Source organism: Tetrao urogallus (genome assembly GCF_951394365.1).
Source record: "Tetrao urogallus genome assembly, chromosome: 4".
Classification (NCBI taxonomy): Eukaryota; Metazoa; Chordata; class Aves; order Galliformes; family Phasianidae; genus Tetrao; species Tetrao urogallus.
Window position 1 is genome coordinate 42294814 of NC_136817.1, and position 26869 is coordinate 42321682.

Here is a 26869-nt window from a genome sequence, read left to right on the forward strand (position 1 = left end):
TTTAAGAGTACTTGAAGTTTTAAGAAAACTGCAGAAGAATCATTTCAGTGAACACTGAAGTTTGCCTCAGTTTATCTTTTGTGTGTGTGTGTGTTTAAATACTGTATAAGTAACACATGTCTCTGTCTTCAGTTTGTCCTTTGACCATGCAGAAGATTTGATGAGGACTGTGAGGCATATGGGCTCTGCTGTAGGGGCACCACTGTTAAGTTAAACCTCCTCAAAATGCTCACTTTGGAGAAAAAAATAGAGTGATGAGTTCCAGTTTTCAAGTTGTATATATTCTTTGTTTTGTTGTTTTTGCTATTGTTGCTTTATTGATTTGGTTTGTTGTGTATTTATTTATTTTAAACAGTTTTCTTAAAAAACAGGCAAGTATTTCTCTTAAAAAATGATGTAAATCTACAAAGAATTGAGTAACTAGTTTTAATAAATCCTTTCAAGGTCCTACACTCTCTTCAAAAAAAAGAAATATAAAATAAGGAGTAGATAATACTAGTTTTACTAGTACTAGTACTAGTTTTTGAGCTACCAGAAAGCTGAATGCCTAGGTTAAATAGCCTATGACATCTTTAAAATATGGGGGTTGCTCCAAAAGTAATGCCTCCTATCTTGTTTTGTTGGCCCAAAATGCTTCTGGTGTGGCAGTAGAGATTGAACTTTCCTGCCAATATTTTGTTACATTTTGTTGCCATATCACAGACAGCAGCAGAGAGACAGTCCGACAAAATGGTGTTTGACATGAAAGTGTGTGCAAAGCAGAAGTGTGTCACTGAAATTTTATTAGATAAAAGAAACTTTATAAAGGAATAAAAAATCCAGGGATATAAAATAATTAGGTCGTGAAAAAGCTTGGGCTGGAATCTAGTCTTATCAGAACAGGAACATTTTTTCTTAGCCTTAGAAATTTTCACTTACACAGATATATTGTGATGGAATGTTTCAAAGCAAAAAAAGAAATTTGGCTTTCAGTGCCTCAACTTGTTTCATTACGTAAGGTAGGAATCTATATCTATATAGACAGAATCAGGTATACAGATAAGATGCTCCCTGCTCTGAAATTAAAATGTGATTTATGAGTTTAGTAAATGACAAAACTGTACTGCTTCAGGAGAAGGGTAAGAAAATTTTTTTACCAAGTATCCATAAAATTTCCTTAGGTACAAAATCAATTGCAAAGCCCCTGGCAACCTCTAATTGCTTTGACATGAACTTGAGAAATCCATATCTATAAGTAAGCAGTTTTATTTACTCTTTAACGCAGATTAAGGTAGTATGGTAAAGTGAGTGGAAGTACCATTTCTAAAACAAACATTTATGATCTATGCTAAGTATTTAGAAAAAGAATTAAGAATTTAAATTGTGAATTTCTAGGAATGGAGCAGAGAAGCAATACCTACTAACCTGACAAAAAATCAAAACAAGAGATGATATAGCCCCATATTTCAGGGAGTGTGACCTACAGTCACACATTTGCATCGCAAATCTTCATCCTGTACTTCTAGATAGAGTAATGACTCTACTGTTACCACTTCCAACTATTTGCTGTTACAAGAGTGAAATAATAGGGCAGAGGGAAGCAGGAGGGCAAGAAGGAGAGAACTAAGGGTGCTGAAGAAAGCAAGCAGAAGAAGGTGCAAATAAATAAATAAATAAATAAAGGGAAGATGACAATAAGAGGATTTTGAAAGTCAGTACCTAGGAATGGACAAAGGGAAGGGAGATAAAAAGTGAGATAAGAACTGTTAACTTTTAGCATGGCTTCCCAAAAGTCAGTACAGTAATTCCTTGTTGCAATTCCTTCAGTGTTTATTAAACTATTTCTTTTGACTGAAATAGGAAAAGGAGAAGAGGGAATGGGCCTGAGGATGACATAGTAGAAATAGTTTCTATTCCAATCTATTCAAATAATTGACAGTGAAATCATGATTCTGCTGGTAATTGTTTCAAATACTACTATACAGATAATAAGTATTCTGCAATAACTGTTGAATTTATTTTTGGAATATACAAGAAAGCGAATGAAAATGTAAAATATTTACCAGTGATAATATAAATCACATGATCATTCCAATATTTTTTTTTCTGCAAAAGTCTATTTTGCTATTTATTAATTTTCTAAAATTGTATTCTATTTCAATCTTATACACTGCATACTGGGAGGTTTGAAAATAAGACTAGAGATAATGAGATTCAGCTGAGACTTTGAAGAGAAGAGACAGAAATCAGCTGATCGTATTGAAAGCTGAGCTATGTGTAAAGAGAAACTAACACAGCATTACTTTAATGATGTGGTGCAGGATGATTGCTATTAAACACATTCATTAGCAAAGTTGGCCAATGTAGGAAAAGTATGTTAGCTAATCTTGCCGTTGACACAAAGTAGAAAGATACCATTAATACTGAAGCGTTAGAATATTTCACAGGAAGGTGAGGATGACAAAGGAAAAAAAAATAGATAGGATTGAAATAGTTCATCGAATCTAGGTCTGAGCTGGCAGTAATGGATGAGGCTCTCTTTATTAGCAGTTCCAGACTAGTATTGGCTTTGAGTTCAATGACTAGGACACGAAAAGGAATTTGCTGTTTATTAACCACTGAATAATTATGAGCCAGCAATGCAATAAGACTCTGTAGATTGTAGGTCCCTCTCAAAACACATCAAGTGAGATGGAGGGAATATCAACAGTCTTACAGATGGCTATAGTGAGAAACATTCTTCTATGCTGCCTATATTTCTGTAGAGGAAAAAAAAAAGAAATATTCTCAGCTTCCCTTACAAAAGGAGATAAGACATAAAATTTGGCTTCTAACAATTCTAACAACTGAGCTAACAGTATAAATACCTGACAGGATGGAAAAGGTTAGTTGTGCTGTGTAAATCACAAGTATTCATTGAAGATTAAAGACATTATATCCTGGTATTTCAGATCAGTGACATTGGCTGTAGCAAGAATACAAAATGACATGACATTATACTATGCATAATTCCTTATTTTGATCAAGTATGCATTTTTACTTCCACATCCACAGCTGGAAAGAAAACATGAAATGAGTATATGAAAGTAGGGGGAATTTTCTTCCTATCTAGAATTTCAGATGCTTGTTTACACCTACAGGTTATGAGCAACAAAACTGAATACTAGTAGTTTTTTCAAATTCAGGTAATTTGACTGGGAGAGTAGACTGATAATAATGTCACACAGTTCCGTGTTAAATTAACAGAAAATTGTGTGCAATGCTATAGATTTTCAAAAAACACTGAACAGTGATTCTCTTCAAGTCTCGTTCCTCTCTCGTGGAGAAGCAGCAGATGCTTGATTGAGTATGAAGAAGAAAGAAAAATATCCATTGATTACTGCAACTGATCCTGACATTGTTTTCTATATAGAACTTTTAATGGCTTTGTAGTAGTTCATACCCACATCCACAGTTGCTACATTTCCAGACTTAGCACTGTGACCCATATCTACTGGTCCAAGAACATTAAATACTTAATGTTAAAGCAAGTAAGTAAAGAAAAGTCAATCAAAAAAATCTTGCAATCACTTGGACATATACACTGACCATTTGTCAGTACCATAAGTGTGAATGGAAGCACCATTACATTACAGTTCCATTACACTAATCTCTCTGATTCATCTTTGCTTAGAGACAGAAAGACACCTGAACAAACATTAAAGCCAGCTGTAGTATTATGAGATACATAAGGCAATATTTCCAAAATAAAATAGCTATTCACTTAGAGATAAGGGATTTTTAGAAAGAAGCAAGGTCATAATTGCAGAACAGATCTGGCATGATTATGTAGTCAAGCATCTTGTTTGGGAGAAAAATTTATAAAAACACTGAGAAAAAACTGTGGTTTTGTCAACTAAGGGTGGAAGTTTCAGAAGGAGTTGTACAGTTGTGCATAGTGCATAGTTGTGCACAGGGACTGTGAGACCGCATGCCACCTGTGCTTATGACAGCTAGTGCCACAAGGGAAAACAACTGTGATTCCATAAACACAATTTCCCAGAAATATCCTTGCAAAAAAAAAAAAAAAAGAAGGCTAGTACATGTAAAGTTGAAAAGGGAAATTATCTAGCCATTAAAATGGAATGATAAGCAAGCTTTCAACTTTCTGTTTGGGTGCAAAGATCTCTAGGGACAAATTATGATGGGATTACAGATCCAGATGATTTGAAAAGGGACATTATGATTCATCACAAGAAGATTTTTTTCAAGTTTTGAAGCTGATGACCAGTAAAATTGTAAATGAATACTAGCTGACATTGTCTTCTTGCACCATGTTTTCAGCCTTCTAGGTATTGTGCAAAGCTAAATGACTGATCAGTTGTGTAATAAAATAAAGATGTGCTAATGAATTATTTGAAGAGAGATGCTCAGATTTGCAATTTGTCAAGATCTTATCATCAAGTAGACAGGAAAAACTTGAACTGAAATTTTGCAATATCACATATTGTAAGATTATTTATGCCAGATATTAACAACAGCGTTTGTTAAAATTTACATATTTTTAGAAAGTGCCTTTTCTTTCCACCTAAAATCCACTGAAACGCAGGAACTATGTAAGACCAAGCCTCAGGTAAATACTAAACTGGCTCCAATTTCTGGTATATACAGAACTTTTTGTGCCTCAGAAAGAATTGCTGCATTGTAAAATGTACTTTTTGACCCATGTAACACTCTTGGGATTGATTACTTGTAAAGAGCAAAAGGAATGTACTGAGAAGGAGATGAAAAGTGTTGCATTGTGACTCAGAACAAAACCTAATATATACATCCTAGTTGCTTACATGCATATGCAATATATATATATCCTAATATGCATACATACAGGCATACATGTAGAAATTAAATTCTGATTCAGCACTTTTGGGTACCAGATGAAATATTCTGCACAGAGCTACTGCAATTAGCCAAAATCAATGTGGCTTCTGGAGTAAAGCAGCGTACGTATGTGAGATCCTGTGTCTAAACAACTTAACATCTGGAAACCTATTTATTAGTTCAGCTTATAGAGTCTAACAAACCTAACAGACCTTTCCAAACCCAAGCCAGACTGTGCATAACCATAGGAAGGTATCAAATCTGTGGGTAGTAGTCTGAAAGCCTCTGCTCTACTACCACACAAAACACCCTTATAGACTGTACTACTTGTTGTATCAGCAGCACTCCTTTGATTTTATTAAATGCAAAGAAACTGTGGAAATAAGCAGGGGAATGAAGTCACAGACATCTAGAAAGAGATATCTATATTGAAAACAAACTGGTGGAATGGGGGGCAATTCAATAAAGTAAAAAGTTCAGAATGGGGGGCAAGTCAATAAAGTAAAAAGTTCAATTTAAAAGATAGTTCAGTGAAAAAGATGTTGAATAATATGAAAATATTTACAAGTTAATTTCAATTACATTAACCTCTTCTCTTCTCCTCCAAAATTAATATGTGAAAGAAGAAATTTCAGGTGAAATATTCCAAAATTGTATTTGAAATAGCTTTTATGAAATCCCTTTTACACAGAAAATTCTCAAAGTTCTAAGATTTAATCATTGGATTAATTGCAAAGGCCATAAAAAGTGATTTCCCATTCCACCTATATGCAGTTTCTGATAACACGGGTAAACACGCTGTTTGTTTAGTCCTGAGAGATACACACTTATGGAATCTAAAGATGAGCCATGTAATTTTTCTACTGTGCAACTGCAAATTAGGAACGTTACTTCCAAATGGTACAAGATTGATGAAAACGTAGATGCTGATGAAAGCTTGTCAGTGGTTGCAATGTAGCAAAAATGGGGATGGAAAGAACTGCTGTCTTTACGGCACAGCTGCAGGGGGCGGGGTTGAGCCAAGACAGGTGGCCTGAGTTAGACAAGGAGTTGCTCCGTACCAGGTGAGCTCCTGCAGAAGGTCATAAAGCTGTAGTTGCTGGGTTTTGGTTGGTGGATTGCGTGCAATTGTGTTGTGAATATGTATTGTTATCATTACAGTTTTTGTTTTCATTTTTCATTTGCTGTTTTAAGAAGTGTGTTTTCCTAAGGCTATATATACTGTTTAGTTTCCTGTTCTCACTCTCACTCTGCTTCGGAGGGATGGAATGAGTAAATGGCTGTATGGTGCTTAGCAGTGAATTGGGTTAAACTGCAACACTTATGTACTGTTAAGATTGCTAATTATTTGAAAGCTACTTTTAATCCTCTAAAATATTGCAAATTATGATTACACGTTTCCTCTGGGAAATGCAGTAAAGTCAGAAAGAAACTAATAGGTAACCAAACCAGTAAGATAACATGTAGCAAAATATTGCTAAGATATATATGGGTGAAAATGCAAAATAAGCTAATGTGCTAAAAGCTTAAGGACTTTTGAGAGCACTATAAATTAGCATATGAGAAATATACGCTATGCTGTTTGCTGACTTTGGCTATGCTTTTATAATATAACTTCCTAATAAAGCTACAGTGCTCAGGAAGCTGTCTAAACCTGAAAGTGCATGTAACTTTGTACTCTGTAATACTGAGTTTAACTATTCTTGATTTGTTTTTCCATGGAGAGAAGAGAGTCCTCTCAGAGAGTAGTTCTAGTTGATTACTAATAAGAACTAGTGTGTTTACAGGACAAATCTAAAACCATTAATCAAGTAGTAATCTGTCACCAGGGGAAATAATAATTTATATATGTACATATGAAATGCTCATTTTCTCTTATTCTTTTTTTTTCCTTTTGTTTTCCTTCTTACAGTTGTTTTAAAAGTGAATGGTAGTCTCAAAGCTATACTATGCCTTATTAGTTTTATAGACAAGAAATCCAGATTTCACACACCAAATACGGCTATTATGACCCTAGGGGATTGCCTGATCAAACTTCATAAGTAGTACAGTCAATAAATAGAAGATGTCAGTAAACGTATTCATGACTTTCACTGCCACATTTTTGCTGCTTACTAAAATGTTATACTGGAACCACAGATATTGTTTGGGTTCACAAACTGTGTAGTTACCTGTGAGATTCCTCCATATACTTGCTAATAGACTTTAGTACCACTAAAAGTCTGAAGTAATTCCTGATATATTTAGAGTCTCCAGTGGCACAATTTAACATTTCTTGTGCTTAATTTAGGGATTCTTAAATTGCTTTCAGAGTGATTAAATAGTGTAAAAACGCTTGTTCATTGGAAGAAAAAGATCTTCCTAATAAATTCCAGGGTTTTTTCAACGCTTAGGTATTCTTGTTACAAGTAAAATAACAGAAGAGAGCATGTGAATATGTAAAAATATGGCTTACATCAGATGTCTCCTTTTTGTTTAAATTTGTTATAAGTTCTGAAATATCTTCATGTGCTGAACTGGAGTCTGTTCTTGGCCTGTTAGATTATTTGTTTAGTATTCATGTGTAGTCAAGGCTTTGTGGAAAACTTGTAAGTGTGTAGAAAGAAAACCAAGAAAACTACTTCAAAATGATTACTACGTATGAATCATGAAAATAGCTCTAAAGTGTTGCTATCTTCAAGATCACTGAAACTGTGATTATTTATCCTACTTAGAATAATAGTTAAGTTTGATGATTTGTGTAGATTGTATATTTTCTCCTCATGAGACTTAATGACTATGAAAAACTGTGGTTCTGATATTCACTGCAAATAAAAAAAAATAAAAATTAAAGATTGATTTTTGAGGCACTGTGAAGATTCTGTTTTAGTGCCCACATATATATGCTTCAGAGGTAGCAAAGTTCAGCTAGAGTGGTCAGTCTGTAGTGGCATCAAGGTAATCGAGTCCAATCCATCGCTGGGAACTGTGAAATTTGCAGTTAGTGTAGAAGAGTTTGCATATCTGTTCTAATCATTCCCAGAAATCAAACTAATAAAACACATGCACAAAAAAAATCAATATGATATGAGTTGTACAGAAAATAAAAATATCTAATAAATAATAAAGCACCATAGGAAACAAGCTCCAATGTCATCCATCCCCATGCTATTTATATTGTTATCCACTAAAACAAGTTAAAAACAAAGGTGCATTCTTTATAACCCAACAGAAAACAAAACAAAAGAACTTTATTTCTGTATGCTATCTTTGGATTTGTGGAAATGACACTTTTAATTGAAAAACAAATAAAATATACTATGATATCTATATAGATATATATCTATATGGAAATATAATATCTATAATATCTATGTATATGGAATTACACATACTGTCATGATGAAATAATAATATTAGAAAATAGCAAGACCATTGACTGAAAAACAAGAAACAAAATTCCAGAAAGAATTCCAAATGACACAAATATATGAATACATCAGAAACATTAAACCTGGATATTAACCTTTACAGCTACCAGATGTACAGGTGTGGAAAAGGTAAAATTATATGGTGAGAGAGTGATGACAGGTCTTTATCAATGCATCATTCCTATTGAATTCCATGTGTGCACCTTTTATTTAGTTTTTTTTTTCTTTTTTTTTTTTTTTTTTTTTTAATGAGTCTTGGACATGTTTCAGCAAGTTAGAATGCCTAATTGACTTAAAGGAAGCATTCTCGAAAAAAAAAGAATCTGCTCTGAGAACATTTTGCTTATATATTTGACTTTTCTCTGTTTTTCTACTTGTTAAGAGCATTTGAATGAAAAACTAAACACAGAACTTCATTTGGTTCCAAGATCTATTTCCCACCTGAAGTCATAATCAATTCCATATTAACTAACTGAACTTCACATGGATTTTTAAGTAGATTTTATAATTAGAAAAGTACTCTACTCGATGCAGGAAAGAAGATGATGAACCTGGCTTAAAGCCAGTTTAGTACTCTCCTACTCATAGGTTAAATCCCAGTACAAGTTAAAATAGCCTCTAGCTTTCTGTAACTTGCACCAGATGCTAGAACCCCTTAGAGGCAATTACATTGGCAGGGATGGCTGGAGCATGGTATGCTCCAAGTATAGTCATTCCTGCCCCAGTACATTTCCAATATGCACTTCCTTAGCCAGGCTGCTGCAATGACAGCTTTTCATTGCTCAGAGATTTCTCCCGTGTGGGATAAATCCCCAGTTAGTCACAACAGGTTTTGTTCTGCTTAGAACTGCTAAAGCAATATGCAGCCAACTTAGCTTAAGCTAACAATTGGCCCCAACTGCTGCTAATGAATAAACAATAGCCCAGTTCTGTATGGCATCAATTTTTTTTTTTATTATAAAGAACTATTTTTTCCCCTATTTTTATCATAGTTCATACCTAAAGCTTATCTGAATGGAAAATTGATTTCTGGTACCTCTTCAGATTTGCTTTCTTTTAATTGCCATTCACATCCCCTTGTCCAGTTATCACAGTTATGCTGGGAAAAAAAATACAGGAAACAAAGACCCTCCTCTTGAGAAACCTGAGATTAGTATTTGTTATTCAATACAATATTTCAACAGTCTCTTTTCTTGGTCCTTCTGTGTATCTAAGCTCTCAGACTGTCTTCATATCTCATAACATTTAATTTTCACTTCCTCAGTTCTCACTGTGTTCTCAAAAGTGGCAGATGCTCAAAAGAAATTTGTAAAAATTGCAAGATTCCCATTCAGTTTCATTAGAAAATAAGTAACACAAAAATTTCATTCAGATGTTTTCCAGAACTACTGCTCATCAGTGAGGTATTGAATAGCATCTTTAGTCGGTATGGTTGAACAATCACAGAAAACTGCTCTGATTGTGTTAAGTTCAACAGGTTGGCACAAGCCCTGCGTGTGTTCTTAAATTCCATTGAGAAGGACCTGGAGATCTTTCTCTTTAATGGTTGTGGGGGTTTTGTTTGTTTGTTTGTTTGTTGTTTTTTTTTCTGTTATAAACATAGGACTCCAAAGGTCTTATAAAGGGTGCTCAACAGAGGCCTTCAACAGTGTGTATTGCAAGTACTACTGCAGAAGGTTGTACTACAGTATGTACTTCTACGTAGCATAGTTGCTGATTTCTAACATCCTTTGAACAGTGAGGAAGGCCAGACTTGAAAGACTAGATAAATGCAGATAGGTCAGAGACAGAAGCCCCTTTTTGTGTGTAATTATATGGATTTTTTCCTCAATAGCCAGCTTAACTGCTCAAAGTACTTCTAACAGCTACTTTGTTTTTTAAACATTATTATATTATCCTCTTCATTTTCCACTTCCTGTGTTTAATGTACCCTAACAATCTCAGGCTGCTATCTGACTGCCTTGCATAATTTATATGAGGTTTAGAACATTTATTTGTACCATTATTCTGTAACGCTTTAGTTTGACAAAGGTGTTTTAGAAGAGGTATTGTATTTAGTATGCAAGTCATAGATATATTTTATTTCACTTCAGTAATTTGAAAATCCTGTAAATATATTTCTAAGTTTCTAGAGTAATTATTTGTCAGAAATTTCAGACCTGTGAACATTTTACTGGTAAGTATTTATCTCTGTAACCACTCCGAAAGCATCCATGCTGATTTTGAAAGGGGAACATAAAATGAAACTCCTAAATATGAATTTTAGAATGTAAATACATTCAAAAATGTTGTTCAAAATGCTGAAAATGCATCTTCCTCTGACTAGTGTGCACACTAGTATATATCATGTGGCATATAAAATGCCATCTACCAAATGAATTAGAGACCTTGTGTGAAGAGGCTGCAGATCAGATTGTGACAGGTGTGATATAGGAAGGAAAACACAGAATGTTGAATAATCCTAATATCCAAAACGCCTAAAATTTAAAGCATCTGCTAAATTATAAGCTTTGCCTATACAGAAAGGCCATTACATGCAAGTGGATAAGTACTTGAACATCTTTGTATCTTTTTCTTTTCTATAAAGCAGAAAAAAAAATAATGAGGAAGGGCAAAGGAATAATACTAGCCTTTTTTCCTGAGATCCCCATAACAAGCATGATCTTTTATGTAGTCTCAGTATCCTCTTTCAACTACCTTTTTCATATTTGATCATGGTTACATAAGTTTAGTTACCTCATTGTGTGAAGTGAGCCAAACTTCATTGGGAGCAGAACCTCAAATATCTATAACTTCTCTGAACTTAGATTTCTGCTCCTGATCTGTGAAATTTTCAAACTTTATGGAGTCCTTCCAGCTTCTTCCATTTAGAAAACAGAATCCTAAAGTTTAGAATCCTAAATCCAAAGTAAAACAGATTCTGGAATTTTACAACAATGACAATTTTGAAGTGATGACTGTAGCTGAGATGGAAAAGGTAAAGGAAGTTTAACAATATTTCTTAAAGATCTCATTTCGTCTGAGAGTTGCTCCATAGCCATTGGCATAACGCACCTTCTCCTCAGCTACCCAAAACTCTCTCCTGTGCTTTCAGGCTTAAAATAACCAAAATTGAAGTGTGATTCACAGAATAAAAATATAATCTGATCCAACAACAATGGGGTAAAACTATACTTTTATTTTAGAATGTAGACCAAACTACCTGTAGCAACAGCAGAGACCTAACAATAAGTCCTCTATACACATGGTTGTTTGAGTCCTGGAGAAAGAAAATAGCATGGTTTCTGAAATAGCGCCTATGCATCATCTTCTAAATGTCTTCAGAAAAAAAAAAGAAAAAAAAAAAAAGGAATGTCTTGCACAGCCTAAAGGTAGCAAATTGGTTTTTTGTGACTGAAGTCTGAGAAGCTGACAAAGTACATATTCTGGAAAACGTTTTTTTTTTTCCTCTGTCTGACCTCAGTGAGGTACGTAGGTTTATTTTCTAAAGACTTCTTTGAGTTAGCCCATTAAGTGATTCTACTTGGTACTGATCCGAGGCTTTATTTCCCTATACATTTTCATAGCCTTGTAGCATAATCCTACAGTATTTCAAGAAAACCCCACCAGGTTCCTTGTTTGCGTTTAACAGTTTTTTGGCCTTGCAGTTATGTTCTGTACAGCACACACACTCACACACACGCAAAATAATGAAGTCTTAGCATGGATCTCTGTCTTATCAAGAAACAGCGATTTCCTCATTTCATTGTTCACTATAATATATTTTTAGCATTGACATACACGAAGTGAAGACAGTGTTTTGTCATCTTCATGTTTGGACATCACTAGCAGAGATCTGGCTTTCTGTCATTTATAGGTCAAGCAAGGAATACTGAAAATGTATATTTTGCTGGATACAGAATTTCCATCACTTTACTTCTGACATCTGTTTCTTCAAAAGATAATGCCAACAGTTATGTTAAACACTAACTTCACTTACTAATGTCTTAGGGAAATTAAATAAACACATTAATATAATCATTGTAATATTTTCTGAATTACAAATGGAGCAGTTAGGTAAAGTAGGCAGCCCAGTTTCTAGAAAAAGATATAAATGCTGTATGAGAGACATACACACCTTACAGCCTTCCTTTTTTTTTTTTCTTTTCTGTTTGATTGTTTTGTTCTAGAATTTAGAATCTATGAGATATTATGTTATCATTCACAGTTTATTAGTCTATAACATTTTGATGCTTGGCAAACTGGAATGCAATAATGTTATAAATTGTATTGACAACATCTTCATTCCTAAGCCTCATTTTTATTGTCCTGTTATCTTGTAGAAATTGGCACACAAGATCCTATTAGATTAGGCAGACAGCTTTTTTTGACATCCAAAAAAATATTAAATGTCACTCTACTTTGATGAAGGTCAATCAATACCTATTTGCTAGAAAATTCCTATTATGTACTTCTCAGATTTTGGATCCCTTAGAAAAAATAAATAGTAGGTACCAATATTTTTCAGGAACTAAATATATTCTTGTTATTAAGCCTTTAAATCCTAATACTATACAGGAGACATGGTTTTGTGACATAACTACTGGGCACTGGCGATTACATTTTGGGAATCACTGTTGCACACCATGCTATTTTCTTACTTGTGAATGTTAATGAAATTCATAGTCTCTAAGGAAACACTAAACTCATCAAATATTTTTAATCAAAACATGGCATTAACTAGCACAAATTGAATTATTGTTGTTTTAGTTTTTATGTTATGTTGATTTTTTTTATTTTTTTTAATTTTTATTTTTAAATAACGATCCTTTCCTGCAATGTTGAAATCCTTAAAAATAATGAACAATTAAATTTGACATTCTTCTTGTGCAATGGTTAAAAGATTTTTATACTTAGGATTGGAAAGTAGCTCGCTTTATTATTTTGTCTTCTGAGAAATGTGTCATATCCATCAATAACAAGGGCACTTACAGCTGTGAATTTTACTTTGCATTTTCAAAAATTTGCTATTTCAAGGTTCTGCAGTAAAATGTTCAGTAATATAACATGGTTAGATTGAAAACGAAAACTTTTACAAAGCAGTGGATTTTTATTTCTGCAACTAACAATTAGTGGTCAGTTTGTAAGATACATATATAATCAATATGCATAAACATTTGCAAGTGTTGTAACACTTGTAAATCTTTAACACTCTTAGTTCCAGATCCTAGAGAACCCATTATTTAGTAAAATTGTTGATAGATATTTTACTTTGAAACCAAGTGATTAAGTTTGTACTGTTACAAAGGTGCACACATCTGAGTTGTTTGGTTTTGTTTGTTTGCTGGTTGCTTGTTTTGCTTTTTTTTCTTCCCCCTTGCTACTAGGTTTTTTGAGATACAGGATTGAAAATGAGAATGACTTTTGTGAGCTAAAGGAATTTCAGACACAAAGATTAATATTTGCTGAGCTTGCTGTTGCACATTTATTTTTAATTTCACATTTAACAAAAGAAAACTTTTTTCTCTGAGGAGGAAACTGCTTGGATGGGGTAAACATATAAACTTTCACCAGTGTATAGAAAATCAGAATGGCCTTTTTATCTTTTTATGAGATGGATTTTCTTCTGGGACACCAACTTTTATTCACTTACCTTCCTACTAATTTGTACTGAGAAAATAAGACATTTCTAGGTTGGAGGAGATGGAAAACATGTACAGAACTGTTGGATGACTCTCCTGGAACAGAACATGTCAGGAAATAGAATAGCTTTCAGAGAAGCTTTTCTTTTGGTTTCTTTTTCACATCCTTCAGTTCATCTCATTCACAGTAAACACTATGATTGCCTTGAACTTTTCCTTTCCTCTTCATATCCCTCCTTCCTTTCTATCCTTCTCTTTATTTCCTTTCTATCTTTCACACTTTTCTTTTAACCTCAAGAAGATATACTTAGAACATAAAACTTAGACCGCAGAGAGTAAAAGGCCCTTTACCATGCTCTTATTATTCTTTCTGACTTCTTTTTCTTCTTATTTTTTCTTTCCTGCTATAAAAGTAGGCTACAATGCCTACTTTTGTATGAAGTGCTCGAAAACTGTTTTCTAACACTATATTCTAGCTGAAAGGGAGAAAGTATGTGGATCAATGCTATACTATCTCAGCGTCAAATGATATGCATTTCCTTTCTTAGCAATAAAACAGAACAAGTTTTTTTTTTTTTTTTTTTTTTTTTTTTTTCATAACTCACTAATATACTAAATTAAGATACAAGCCACACAGCAAACTGTACTAGAAGGTGATTACCATGCCTGCATATAGCCAACCGGAAAGCAGGGTTCATGTCTGTTTCAACAAAGCTTAATTCCACATAAAAAGAAAGCATCTTACACTGTGTTTTTCAAAAGGAATATAGGCCAGGTGTTTTGATTAAAGTGATGTGTTGCTTAGCATCAATACTTGTCTCATTAATTGATTAGAAGCTGCAAGAACCATGTCTTACATAAGTTCTTGCAGGGCTTTCAAATACTTTCATAAAGAATGCATTTCTATTCCAAAAGGGAAATGAGGTATTAAGTTTAAATTAAAAAGAGCAAGCAATCATCAAGGACTGGATGCTAAAGAAAAATGCTTGTTTGTACATATATATTTTAACATTAACTTTTTCAAATCTTATAACCTCCATGTGCAACTATTTTGTGTGTAACTGCTGATTGCATTTCCAAGTGTTTTCCACGTTGGTTATATAAATTGTTTTGCTATTATGAAAAATACCATTCCTCATATGTTAACCAACTTGTGTAGATGAAAATGGAGTTTTCAGCAATGTGTAGAGTTCATAGATAAGAGCCAGCAGTTCTTATTCACAACAGTTTATACTGGATGGTGGAATTTGCCCCCCAAATGGGAGCATGCTAGCTAAAACTATATATATATACATATATATGCTCAAAATCTGTTTAGAAAACAAAGCTTTCTTGCTAGTAGAAATATTCAAACTTCAGCTTATTGATGGCAACACAGTAAATTCCTTAATCTATGAGAAAGCACTGAGCTCAAAAAAAAAACATTTTCAATGACACCCTCTTGGAATAGTGACAGGCTGTTGGAGAAAGCATTAAGTTTCTTCAGTCTTTCCATCTTCATCTGCCAGAACTTCCTTGACTGTCTAGAATTCCAAATGCTAATTTATCTATGTTAACATTTTTTTACTTCCTATTGAAATAATTTTATTGACTTGCTTGACCACTTAGTTATTCAATTTGTTGTTGCATCAACTTTTCTACTAGGACTCGGGGAAGAAAGGCCCACATGCCAAATATGTTCACTCTGACACTTGAAGGTGAATGTTCTCAACATTCTCTTCAGCTTCATTCATTTAACATTTGCTGACCCACAAGAAAAGCTGTGGATGTGACTGCTTCAGATGAAAGTACCTGGAGCTAGGTATGCCTGCATAGCTAACTGTGTTTTATCTGAAGTCTTACTATAGTCATCCTAGAACTACTCAATACGATCAGTGGAGTTGGGAGAATGATTAACCTCACCCTCACACACCGTAAGATTAAGATATGGGCAGTACTCTAGCAATAATAGAAAATACAATTTGTTGCACAGGGAGTTGCATGCAATCCTGCATGCACCACAGAACCACAGTTTCCTCAGGGAGCACATTCTGCACAGCTGGTTCAGGGTCTTCCTGGCACTGAAAACAAAAGATGAGAGTGTCCAAAGTTGGAACCATTGGAAAAGAAAAACAGGAAAGTTAATGAGAGGAGGCCACAGGAACACCATACATGCTTGACCACAAAAAGAAACCTAATTCATAAACTTTTACTAAAATACATCTCTTATTGCCAATGTCAGAGAGAGTACTGATCTAGACAGACCCTTGTTCTCATCAGGTAGGCCCTATCTTATGTGGTTGTGGTTATCTGAGATGCTTGGAGAAGTTTAGGTCTCCGTTTTTCAGTCTATAAATGTTCCCAAATATCCTATAGGTGTTCAGAAGATACCATATTTCTCAACGTAATACTGTGTCACCTATGTCTGGAAAACTGAACTTAGCTTTTATTGTCTGAGTAGCTCCAAAACCAGGAGTCAAGTAGTTGCTCAAACAAAAGTGCCCAGTGCTTCTGAGATTCTGCATGTCATTCCAATTATTTTATGCCATAGGTTTGCTGTCATGTCACATCCAACAACTCCATATGCAAGTGTTAATACTCCAGTTCATCTAAATGTCACAGGAAGTTTAGGTAACTGAATAAAGACGTCACTGAGAATAATGAGATTTAAATAAAATAAGGTCAATAGACACAAGCACAGAGAACTATATTTGTGAAAGCATGGTATCATTTCAGATGGTCTAGACAATTAGTATAGGTAGATTTAACAAATGACTTGGTCTATTTGTTACCAGTAAACAATAGTTAGGTGTGGTAGTATAGATCATCTCAAAAGGCAGTGGAAGATTGACTTTGTGCAACCTAATTAAACTTTGAACAATGTAGAGAAATAAATTCATATGTCTTTCACAATATACTCTCAACTGCTTTTTATTTAGATAATACTGAATTAAGTTTAAGGTTTTAAGACAAAGAAACTGATTTATCTGTAACAAATTTTAGCAAGGAAACATATCCAAAGAAATAATTATCTTTAAATTGAAACTGAAAGGAAAACTTATGAAATCTTGATATACATTGTTCATGTGCGCATTTACATCTCTGTGTGAAAGGGTTTTTTAAGTTTATATATACATGTGAATAGTAAACTTGAAACTCTTTTACATAAGTTACTTGGGAACCTTTTTCTTTTTAACATAAGACCATAAAAAGCCATAAAGAAATTAATGTTTTAGGTATGATACGAGATGAATATTAGATCAAATAGCAATTTGTTTTCTTTGATCATAAATTACAACAACTGCTAATAATGCTGAAACCTACTGGTAAGACAAATAATTTTCTTAGATGTAATAATTATTTGTTTCTAAATGACACAGAGTTTATAATGATTTTGTATGGGACACTGGTCATTGTAAAATTCTGGATTTTATTTTATTTATATTTTCTAAAGCTACTGTGTACTGGAGATATTTAGAAGACTATACTTCTACCAACATTATGGGCAGTTCATACCTCTCCATGTATTCTCTTATCTAGGACAGTAAGCTTTTAAATCTTACATAAGCCTTTTATTTTTTTTTTTTTTGCATAGTTATAAAATCTAATGCATGTTACAAGATTCCACTTTTTAATATTTTAATAACATTATTTTTAAACATAGCAGTGATACAAAATTTCTCCTGAGTGGTGATAGTATATAATGCCCATAGTAGGAAGAATGAATGGAAATAATGGGAAAATAATGGCTCTTTGGACCATGTTTTTAGATAAGCTATTTGCTTTTCTTTGGAAAACTTACTCCTTAGAAAGAATTTTCATGGTAGCAATAACTGTCACATACTATAATAGTTTTACATGAAATTACAATAGAAAAGTAGTGATGGAGTCAGTAAACAGTAATGAAAATGCATTTTGAAGATGGATAGGTATAATTATTCACTGTTTCATTAAGCATTCATTCTCTACTTATTTCTCCTACATTCTTGAAGCATCAGATTCTGAAGTAGAAAATGCAAATATTGGCTAATATCTTTTCTGTCTATACTCTTTATAACATGTCCGGATGTTAATATTTCAAAATTGTTGTTAACTAACATGTATATTAAAACGTATCCTAAATATATATATATAATTTCCAAATGAAGTTAAAAGTAATCAACCACTGATACCTTTTAAACACAGAACTGACAACAATTTAAAAAGGAAGCTGATTATTACTACTGTCAGAAAAAAAACAGATTCCTATTAATCAGTGCCCTATCTAAACCTTAGCAAAATTCTGTGGAAAGTAAAAGCTCAGAAAATAGGACAAATTTTAAAAATCACCCAAAAAAGTTTAAATATTCTTTATCTCTGTCTGCTAGAAAATTTTGTAAGATGACTTCATATTTCTATTGAGCTGCACTCCTCTAGAGTCGTATATTCTAGAGAAAATAGGTAGGAAGGAAGAAGGGAGTGACAGTAGGAGAGCTTTCTAATACATTGTCCTGGTTTCATCTGAGATAGTGTTAATTGTGGCTGATATTGTGCTATGTTTTTGATTTAGAATGAGAATAATGTTGATAACACACTGATGTTTTAGTTTTTGCTGAACAATGCTGCGCAGAGCCAAGGATGTTTCAGCTTGTATTGCCCTACGAGTGGAGAGGCTGGGAGTGCACAACGAACTGGGAGGAAACAGAACAAGGACAGATGATCTAGCCTGGCCAAAGGTATGTCCCATCCTATACAACACTTTGCTGAACAAGAAAACGGAGAGGTTGGCTGGCTGGTTGCCATTGCTCGGGCACTGTCTAGTGGGTGGTGAACAATTATGTTGTGCATTATTTCTTTTGTGTATTTATTATTGTTACTACTACTGTTATTTTTCCTTCCTTTTCTGTCTAATTATACTGTCTTTATCTCAGCCAGCATTTATGTTTTTACGATTGTATGGGAACTGCTGAATCACAGCCTAAACCTCTAATTGATTATCTGAGGCGAGCAATGAGTCAGCCATGGGAGCACAGGTGAAGGCAATTCATCTGTGCTGCTGGAAGGAGTGGAGCCTAGATCCACCTCTCCTAGACCCATTTAAGAGCTGACTCCACATCTCTTCTGTAGATCCTTCCCCTAGAGTTTCACAGTGAGCCCAGGATATAGGTAAGCATTCTATCTCTTCTCTTTTGGTATAATAACTGCTTAGCCAAACTCTCTGGTATATTTCATATTTATAACATCCATACGTTCACTGATTATACAGTGATCCTTTCTGCTGTGTCACTGCTAGTAAATGAGTGAACAGCTGCACGTTATTTACCTACCTACCAGGTTAAACCAAACTTAAGTTGCTAGTAAGTTATATGCTGAACATAAGCAAATGAGATTCAACTTAAATATTTGGGAGAGAAGTTTTAAGCATCATGCACCAAGAATAATTTATATGGAAAATTTGCAGTTATTGCAGAAATTCCAGAGCAACTAGACAAATGTAAATTTAAATAATGTGAAGTATGGGAATGGGCAAGGGAACTTTGATTTCCATATCAATCTCTTGTATAGTCTGTCTTTTTGTGGTGGTGTTTTTTTTTTTTAAACATGTTCTACATTCAGTTTTAATAAAAATTTGTAATAGAATTTAAGAAAAAATGCTATGACAGTGCTGGCTCTGGTAAAAAATTAGACATGAAATTTTGGCTTCATCAGAATAACTAAACAGTGGAGGGTAGTGCGTGTCAACAGTTGTGCTAATATAGTGTGTCTATACAATGCTTTTCATTGTGTCACTGACTGTGGTTTAGGGTTCCGCTTTTTTTTTCCTTTCAATGTTTCTTCAACCTTTTTTTTTTTTTTTCAATCATATTTCTAGGCTTAAGCTCGACTTATTAATACTTTAATGCAGAGTTTTGGACGTCAGAGCAAGATACTAAAGGCAATTGAATAAGATTAACTTTGAGGTTATGAGACTAGAAACAGGTTTCAGTAAGTGAATCTTAACATGTGCATTTTATTATTACTTTATTACTTTTTTTTTTTTTTTTTAATTTCTTAGTTACTTTACATGTCAATGAAATAAGACACAGAAAAGACTCCCACACCAACTAGCATTACTGCACTTTGTTCTGCTCATAAAATTGTTCTCCTGTGTTTCAGGCACTGATGAGTCAAAGCTGAAGCCATCACATGGGTTATAGTAAACTTTTTGTTCTTCTAACTTATTTTCATCAATGATATTTTGTTTCCTACAGCTATGCGTCACAGAAAATATGCAGCTGTCTTGTACTGAGTTCCAAGTATTACTTCTTTAAATGGTTATCAGTATCTAAGAGGCATCATAAGTACACTCAGTGAAATCCAGAGAATTCTGTTTTTCATAAACAAATGTTTACTGCTTCAGTATTACTGAATGAGACTGTGCAAGGTTATGAAAATTTTTGCCTGAAGGCTTTCTCAGTTTTAGAGACTGAGGAATATACACACAATATCACACAATATCTAATATTATCAGATACCCCTCAGTTCTACTCTAAGTCTTTTGTGAATATTCTACAGAATAAGTCCTATTTCATATTGCTCTGTGTGAAATCTATTCTGATTTTCTCTGCTTCCTTTCATGTTGGTAAAGTATTATGAGCACACGAAATTCTTCCCAAGTGACTAACATACTGTATCCAATGCTAGTGAGCAAGCTTACCCCTTTTGTTGAATGCAAAAAGGGAGATATCAGCAACAGCACTATAAACCACACATTTTAAACAAAAATCAATCAATCAAACAAACAAAAAGAATTCAATAGCAGTGCATCATCCTAGCAGGAGTTGCAAATAAATCTTTAGAGTTAGGAACTCAGAAGGTTAAATTTATTCATGCTGTTTTTTTCCTCTTTTTTATTTATTATGTATCACTAAACAGCAAAATGTCTTAGTCATATTTCTAAGATAGGCCTGCCAATTTTATAGGCAAATTCTTCAGTCTTAAGTAAGGACTTCTATTGAAGAAAAGGTCAGCATTTACTACACTTGCTTTTATAAAACACGCTGCAGCTTTCCTCAGAGAAATCTTGATACCTGACAGACCACTTGAGGTGATTCTACAGACATGTGAGTAGGCATGAGAAACATTATTCAATATTCATACAAGCCCACTGTAGATACTGGCACCAGCAGCCACTGGGATGCATCATGTCAGTACTTCATATTGTTTATTTATGATACTTTCCATTAACACTTCTGGATCAGATTTGTTCAAATAACATCTAGTTTGCATGCATGCAGTATTTGTGAGTAGACTTCTCTGAATTCATGTCTTGGGTCCCCCCCCCAAAATTGTCTTACTCTCTCTTGCCTTAAGACTCAATTTATCATGCATACTGATACTTTTGTACATGTTTTGTATGAATCTTTCATGAAAAGCATATTCAGATGTTCTCTAGGGAATACTTTGCCCACTGCTGGAACAGATAATGATAAAATTGCATATTATACTCTATTCTGAATGACATTTCAAACAATGTTGTTGTAACTGGTGAAAGTCAGTGCTACTGTCATGACTGAAATGGAGGTACTCTTTAATAGAAGGTCTAGTTATTCAGTGTAGCCAACAAACTGACAATATGTGGAAATACTTTTAAAAGCAAGATCAACATAAATAAGGATGAATATGTACCCTGGATGGCTGCTTCTCTGATTCAAGAACTGATGAGAACTCTAGTGTAGAAAAGCAAGAAAAATATTAACTAGAGCCAGAATCATCACCATTATCTTCATGCGGAGGGGGGGGAGGGGGGGGGGGGGGGGGAAACCACAAAACAAATTTTAGGGTATTCTAACTACTTGCTTGTCTTTGAATTGTATACTGATGTCCATAGCGTCAGTCAGAATGTAATAAGAAGAGAGCATGGCATGTAGCAAATCTTGCAATTGCATGGAATGAACTATGAAGTTAATCAACTAACTAGTTTCATAATCTATTAGCCATAATTTGTTAGCCTGACCTCAGTACCAGGGAAGGTTATGGAGCAACTCATCTTGGATGAGATTGCACAGCATGTACGCAGTGTCCAGGGGATCAGGCCCAGCCAGCACGGGTTCGTGAAAGGCAGGTTGTGCTTGACCAACCTCATCTCCTTCTATGACTGGGTGACTAGTCTGGTAGATGAAGGAAGGGCTATTGATGTAGTCTTCCCAGACTTCAGCAAAGCCTTTGACACGGTCCCTCACAGGCTTCTTCTGGGGAAACTGGCTGCCTGTGGTTTGAGCAGATATACACTTCTTTGGGTAAGGAACTGGCTACAGGGCCGTGCCCAGCAGGTCGTGGTGAATGGAGTGAAGTCCAGCTGGCGACCCGTTTCAAGTGGTGTCCCCCAGGGGTCAGAACTGGGGCCCATCCTGTTTAATATCTTTATTGGTGACCTAGATGAGGGGATTGAGTGCACCTTCAGTAACTGTTTGCAGATGACACCAAGCTGGGAGGTGGCGACGATCTGCCTGAGGGTAGGGCGGCCCTTCAGATGGGTTTAGACAGGCTAGACTGCTGGGCTGAGGTGAATGGAATGACAAGGCCAAGTGTCGGGTCCTGCACTTTGGGTACAACAACCCCATGCAGCGTTACAGGCTTGGGGATGAGTGGCTGGATGAGTGTGAAGAAGAGAAGGACCTGGGGGTGTTGGTTGATGCTCGGCTGAACATGAGCCGACAGTGTGCTCAGGTGGCCAAGAGGGCCAACGGCATCCTGGCCTGCATTAGAAATAGTGTGGCCAGCAGGAGCAGGGAGGTGATCATCCCCCTCTACTCAGCACTGGTGACGCTGCACCTCGAGAACTGTGTTCAGTTTTGGGCTCCTCACTACAGGAAAGATGTTGAGGTCCTGGAACGTGTCCAGAGAAGGGCAACGAAACTGGTGAGGGGTCTGGAGCACAAACCTTATGAGGAGCGGCTGAGGGAGCTGGGATTGTTCAGTCTGGAGGAGGCTCAGGGGAGACCTCACTGCACTCTACAACTTCCTGAAGGGAGGTTGCGATGAAGAGGGATTTGGCCTCTTCTCCCAGGCAATGAGCAGGACACGGGGTAATGGCCGCAAGTTGTATCAGAGGAGGTTTAGGTTGGACATAAGGAAGAACTTTTTCTCTCAGAGAGTGGTCAGGCACTGGAATGGCCTGCCCAGAGAGGTGGTGGAGTCGCTGTCCCTGGCAGTGTTCAAGAGGTGTCTGGATGACATGCTGCATGATATGGTTTAGTGCTAGTGGTAGCAGTGGTGATGAGGAGACAGTTGTACTAGATGATCTTATAGGTCGTTTCCAACCTTGTGATTCTATGATTCTATCTGGTTTTGAATGCTTATTTTAAACTATGAAATGTGGGATCTAGATATGGAAAAGAAGTAATGCCCTTTCCAGAATAACTGTATTTGAAAGATATGCAGTCTCTTGAACTCTGAGATATTGTCTAGTCACTGACTTCACTCCACTCTTTCAAAAAGTCACTGAAGAATCTGGGATGGATGTCACCTACATGAGATAACACATTTGGAGAAGTGGCTCCACTCACGTGGCAAATAGCACAGTTATTGTAGGCAGTTAATTGCCTTGCTTACACTACACCCTACTCATATGAAAAATCCCATGTCTCTGGAGTACTCTTTTTCTGCTAGATCACAGAGATGAAATATCAGAACAGGGAAAATCAATGTTCTTTCTTCATCTCATACATCTTTCAGGCCCTATATTTCTATCTGTCCAGAGAAGAGAGAAAACATCTGGCATCATACCAACCCTCTGCTGTCATAAGACACCTGAATATTGCTCTCTAGAATAGTTTCTCTTGAATGAAAATGGAAGAGGAAAACAAAAACAAAAACAAAAAACCAAAAAAAAAAAAAACAACAACCAAAAAAAAAAACAGAAAAAAACCAACCAAACAAAAACAGATATTCCAGAAGAGGCCCAGCTTATATTACTCTTTTCTTCAATGTCAATTATGTTATCAAGGTGCTCTTGGATGGGAGTATAAATGTTTACTGAGTCAGGGCTGTATAATTTTACTAGTACATGTGAACTTCAATCCCCAGCTACAAATTAACCACACCCAGAGGAATACTGCAATTCAGAGCAAAATAACAAAAGAACAGAGCAAAGTTGATCATGGCTTGTGCCTTGGTAGTTTAGTGTTTTATTAGCATTTATAGCTTTCATTGAAATCTGTCTCAAAGGCTCCTTTATTGGATCAAGAACTGTTTTGTCTAGTTCTATGGAAAAAAAATGCAGTATATGTCTATATTATAAAAATACACAAGTGCCAGTGCAATGACAAGGCATCGCCTACATTTGAAACACCTGGGTAAATTCTTCCTATATCAACACACAAAGCTCCTCAGCTCTGGTCTGAAGAACTATTAGGTAGCATGCGTAATCCTAGATCCAGTATTTCCAAGCCATGCTATGTCTTGTTGCTTAAATGTATAAAACATGAAAACAAGTCTAAGAGTGGTACAGAAATATCAGTCATTACTAATCAAATGAGTCCTTCAGACCAATGCTATTTCTGCTTGCCTGAATGTTAAACGAAGTGAGGCACGTGACATGACTGAGAACCTCAGATCTTGCCTTTCTAATCAGTGCCTGCAGTAAAAGACTCTGGCTGCTGAAGTAGACATCCGGTACCTGAGAAGCCATTCATTAAAACAGAACAGTGTGTTAATGTCTCTCCTTATTTCAAGGTTACCATTTAAATCAAATTACAAAATCTGAAACTCTGAGGAAGATGAGTAAAGCAATTTGATCTGGAAAAATGGCAAGCTTAAAGAATTTCTTGCAAAAAAATTAAACAAACCATGAGATATAACAATAACTACGACATGATTAAGATGGCTGAAGTCCAAGAAACTTCAACAATGAATTTTTAATACATTCTTATTAATATCTCCAAAATCAAACACTGTTTTTAGGTAATATGTTCTGTTTCTGTTAAAGGCAAAACATTCTTGAGAAATCCGTAGCAAGAAAATACTAAAAAGTGACAATAAATACACTTCTATCATGAACTCTGAAAAGAAACTATTCTAAATAATGGATTAGTCCACACAGATATCACTCATAATTTTGATCTTTTCACAGCAGCTTCTTCCATGAGTCCTTGTAGTCAAAGTATGTTTTGGTCTTGCACATCAAAAGCAGAAGAATTTTATGCCACTATCTTTAGCCAAAATCTACACTAAATATGGTCAATTACTTTCTTTCAGCTTGAAAAAGAGAACAGCAAGCTAGTTTTCCTCAGAACAATGAAACTCATGTACCTACAAGCTGCATGGAACACAAATTGCAGCCTGTGAGATTACAATTACAGTGAGAAAACTGGACTTTAAAATAAAAATTGCATTTATTTTCTCAGTACACCTGAAAATTAGCTGTGATCCAACTATGCTAAAAATCCAGTTGATAACAGCCTTAAAATTATTATTATTTTCCAATTCCATAAATATGCTTGATTGCAAGAAATACTAACAAGGCAACTAATGTGTTTATTACTTTACTAGCTATGGTTTTTGCTGGAATGGTATTTTACACAACTGGACAAAAATTTGTGGTCAATCTTAAAGACTTTGACTGCATAAATTATATTCTACAACTGACCTGTAAGCTGTATTTTTCTTCAGGGATTTTTTCCTTTTTTTTTTTTTTGCCTGACTTTAAGGAATATGTCTTCCACGCAGCTACCTTAACTTTAACTATTTTAAATTTTTATGTAGATAGAAAACTTCTGTTCTTCTGAGTAGGGCCATATGATTTCACCTGAGATTATTTTGATAACATTTTTCATCATAGACCCAAGTTGGATAATATGTGTTCTATCTCAACAATGAAACAATAGAAGTTGGCTGACTATCAAAACAATTATTTGCTTGAACTAGTTTGTTTGAACATCAGTGAATGTTGGGAATCTTTTTCAAAGTTTGCTCAGGCTGTGCACGCCTTTAGACATGAAACATTTTTCTGGAAACAAATCTCTTATTCATGACAATGAAGTTTTTTTGTTGTTGTTTTTAAATTTTTTTTTTTTTTTTTTTTTTTTTATTAGTATGTTCAGAATGTTCTAATGTGCATTTGAAATAACAAGTACCAAATTTAGCCTGACTTGAAGCTTTGGACCTGTGGTGAATCCTACAATGATACCACAAGGTTATCTAAGTCTAGCACCTACTGTGGATATAGTAAAGAATCTCTAATCAATATGAAGATCAAAGGCTATTAACTCTTTCCTAGACGGCAAATAAAATTATATCCCTACAATCGTTTTTCTAAGTATGTTTAATGTTAGTGTAAATAAGCTATAAGATAATTTTGACAAAGACTAGAATATGATCTAAACACTTATCCAAAATGCACACCAAAATTGTATCATATATTACTAAGTATGTGTGTATATGTAATGCCCTTTAAAAGATAAGCGAAATATTTTGCCTTTTCATAAAACCATAGAAAGACACATCAAATTAGCCAATTTTGAGTTGTGTAGTAAAACTGTTTACTATAGAGTCTAGACACTTAGCCTAGCCAAAAATCTGAAACCAATTTAAAAAGCAAATAGCAGACCAAATATATCATTATCTGGGGAAGAATTCTAGCTGTTCAACAAAGGCAAAATTAGCCTCCTGAAACGCAAAATAAAGCATGTTAAAATAGCAGCGTTATACAGAAAATATCTATTATCTGGATCATACCAAATAAACTATTACATAGTCTTAAGAGCTCCCAGTCTGTACAGCTAAATTAAGTCAGGGATTTAAAAGTGTCAAAAACCTGTTCTGTTAAATCAGCAACAAATAGTTTTTCATACAGTTTGCAAGGAAAACTTATGGTAGACCACTGTATTTCAAAGGTCTATAAAATTCAAATGATGAGATGGAAATATCAGTATTTCACATTATTTCCTCACTGCTCTTATATATGCTTTCTAAGCAATGTCACAAACAAGAAGGACATTGAAGGACAGTTAAATGTTCTAAAGTTAAAATAAAAATAAACAAAATCTTCCACTGAACTTGTAA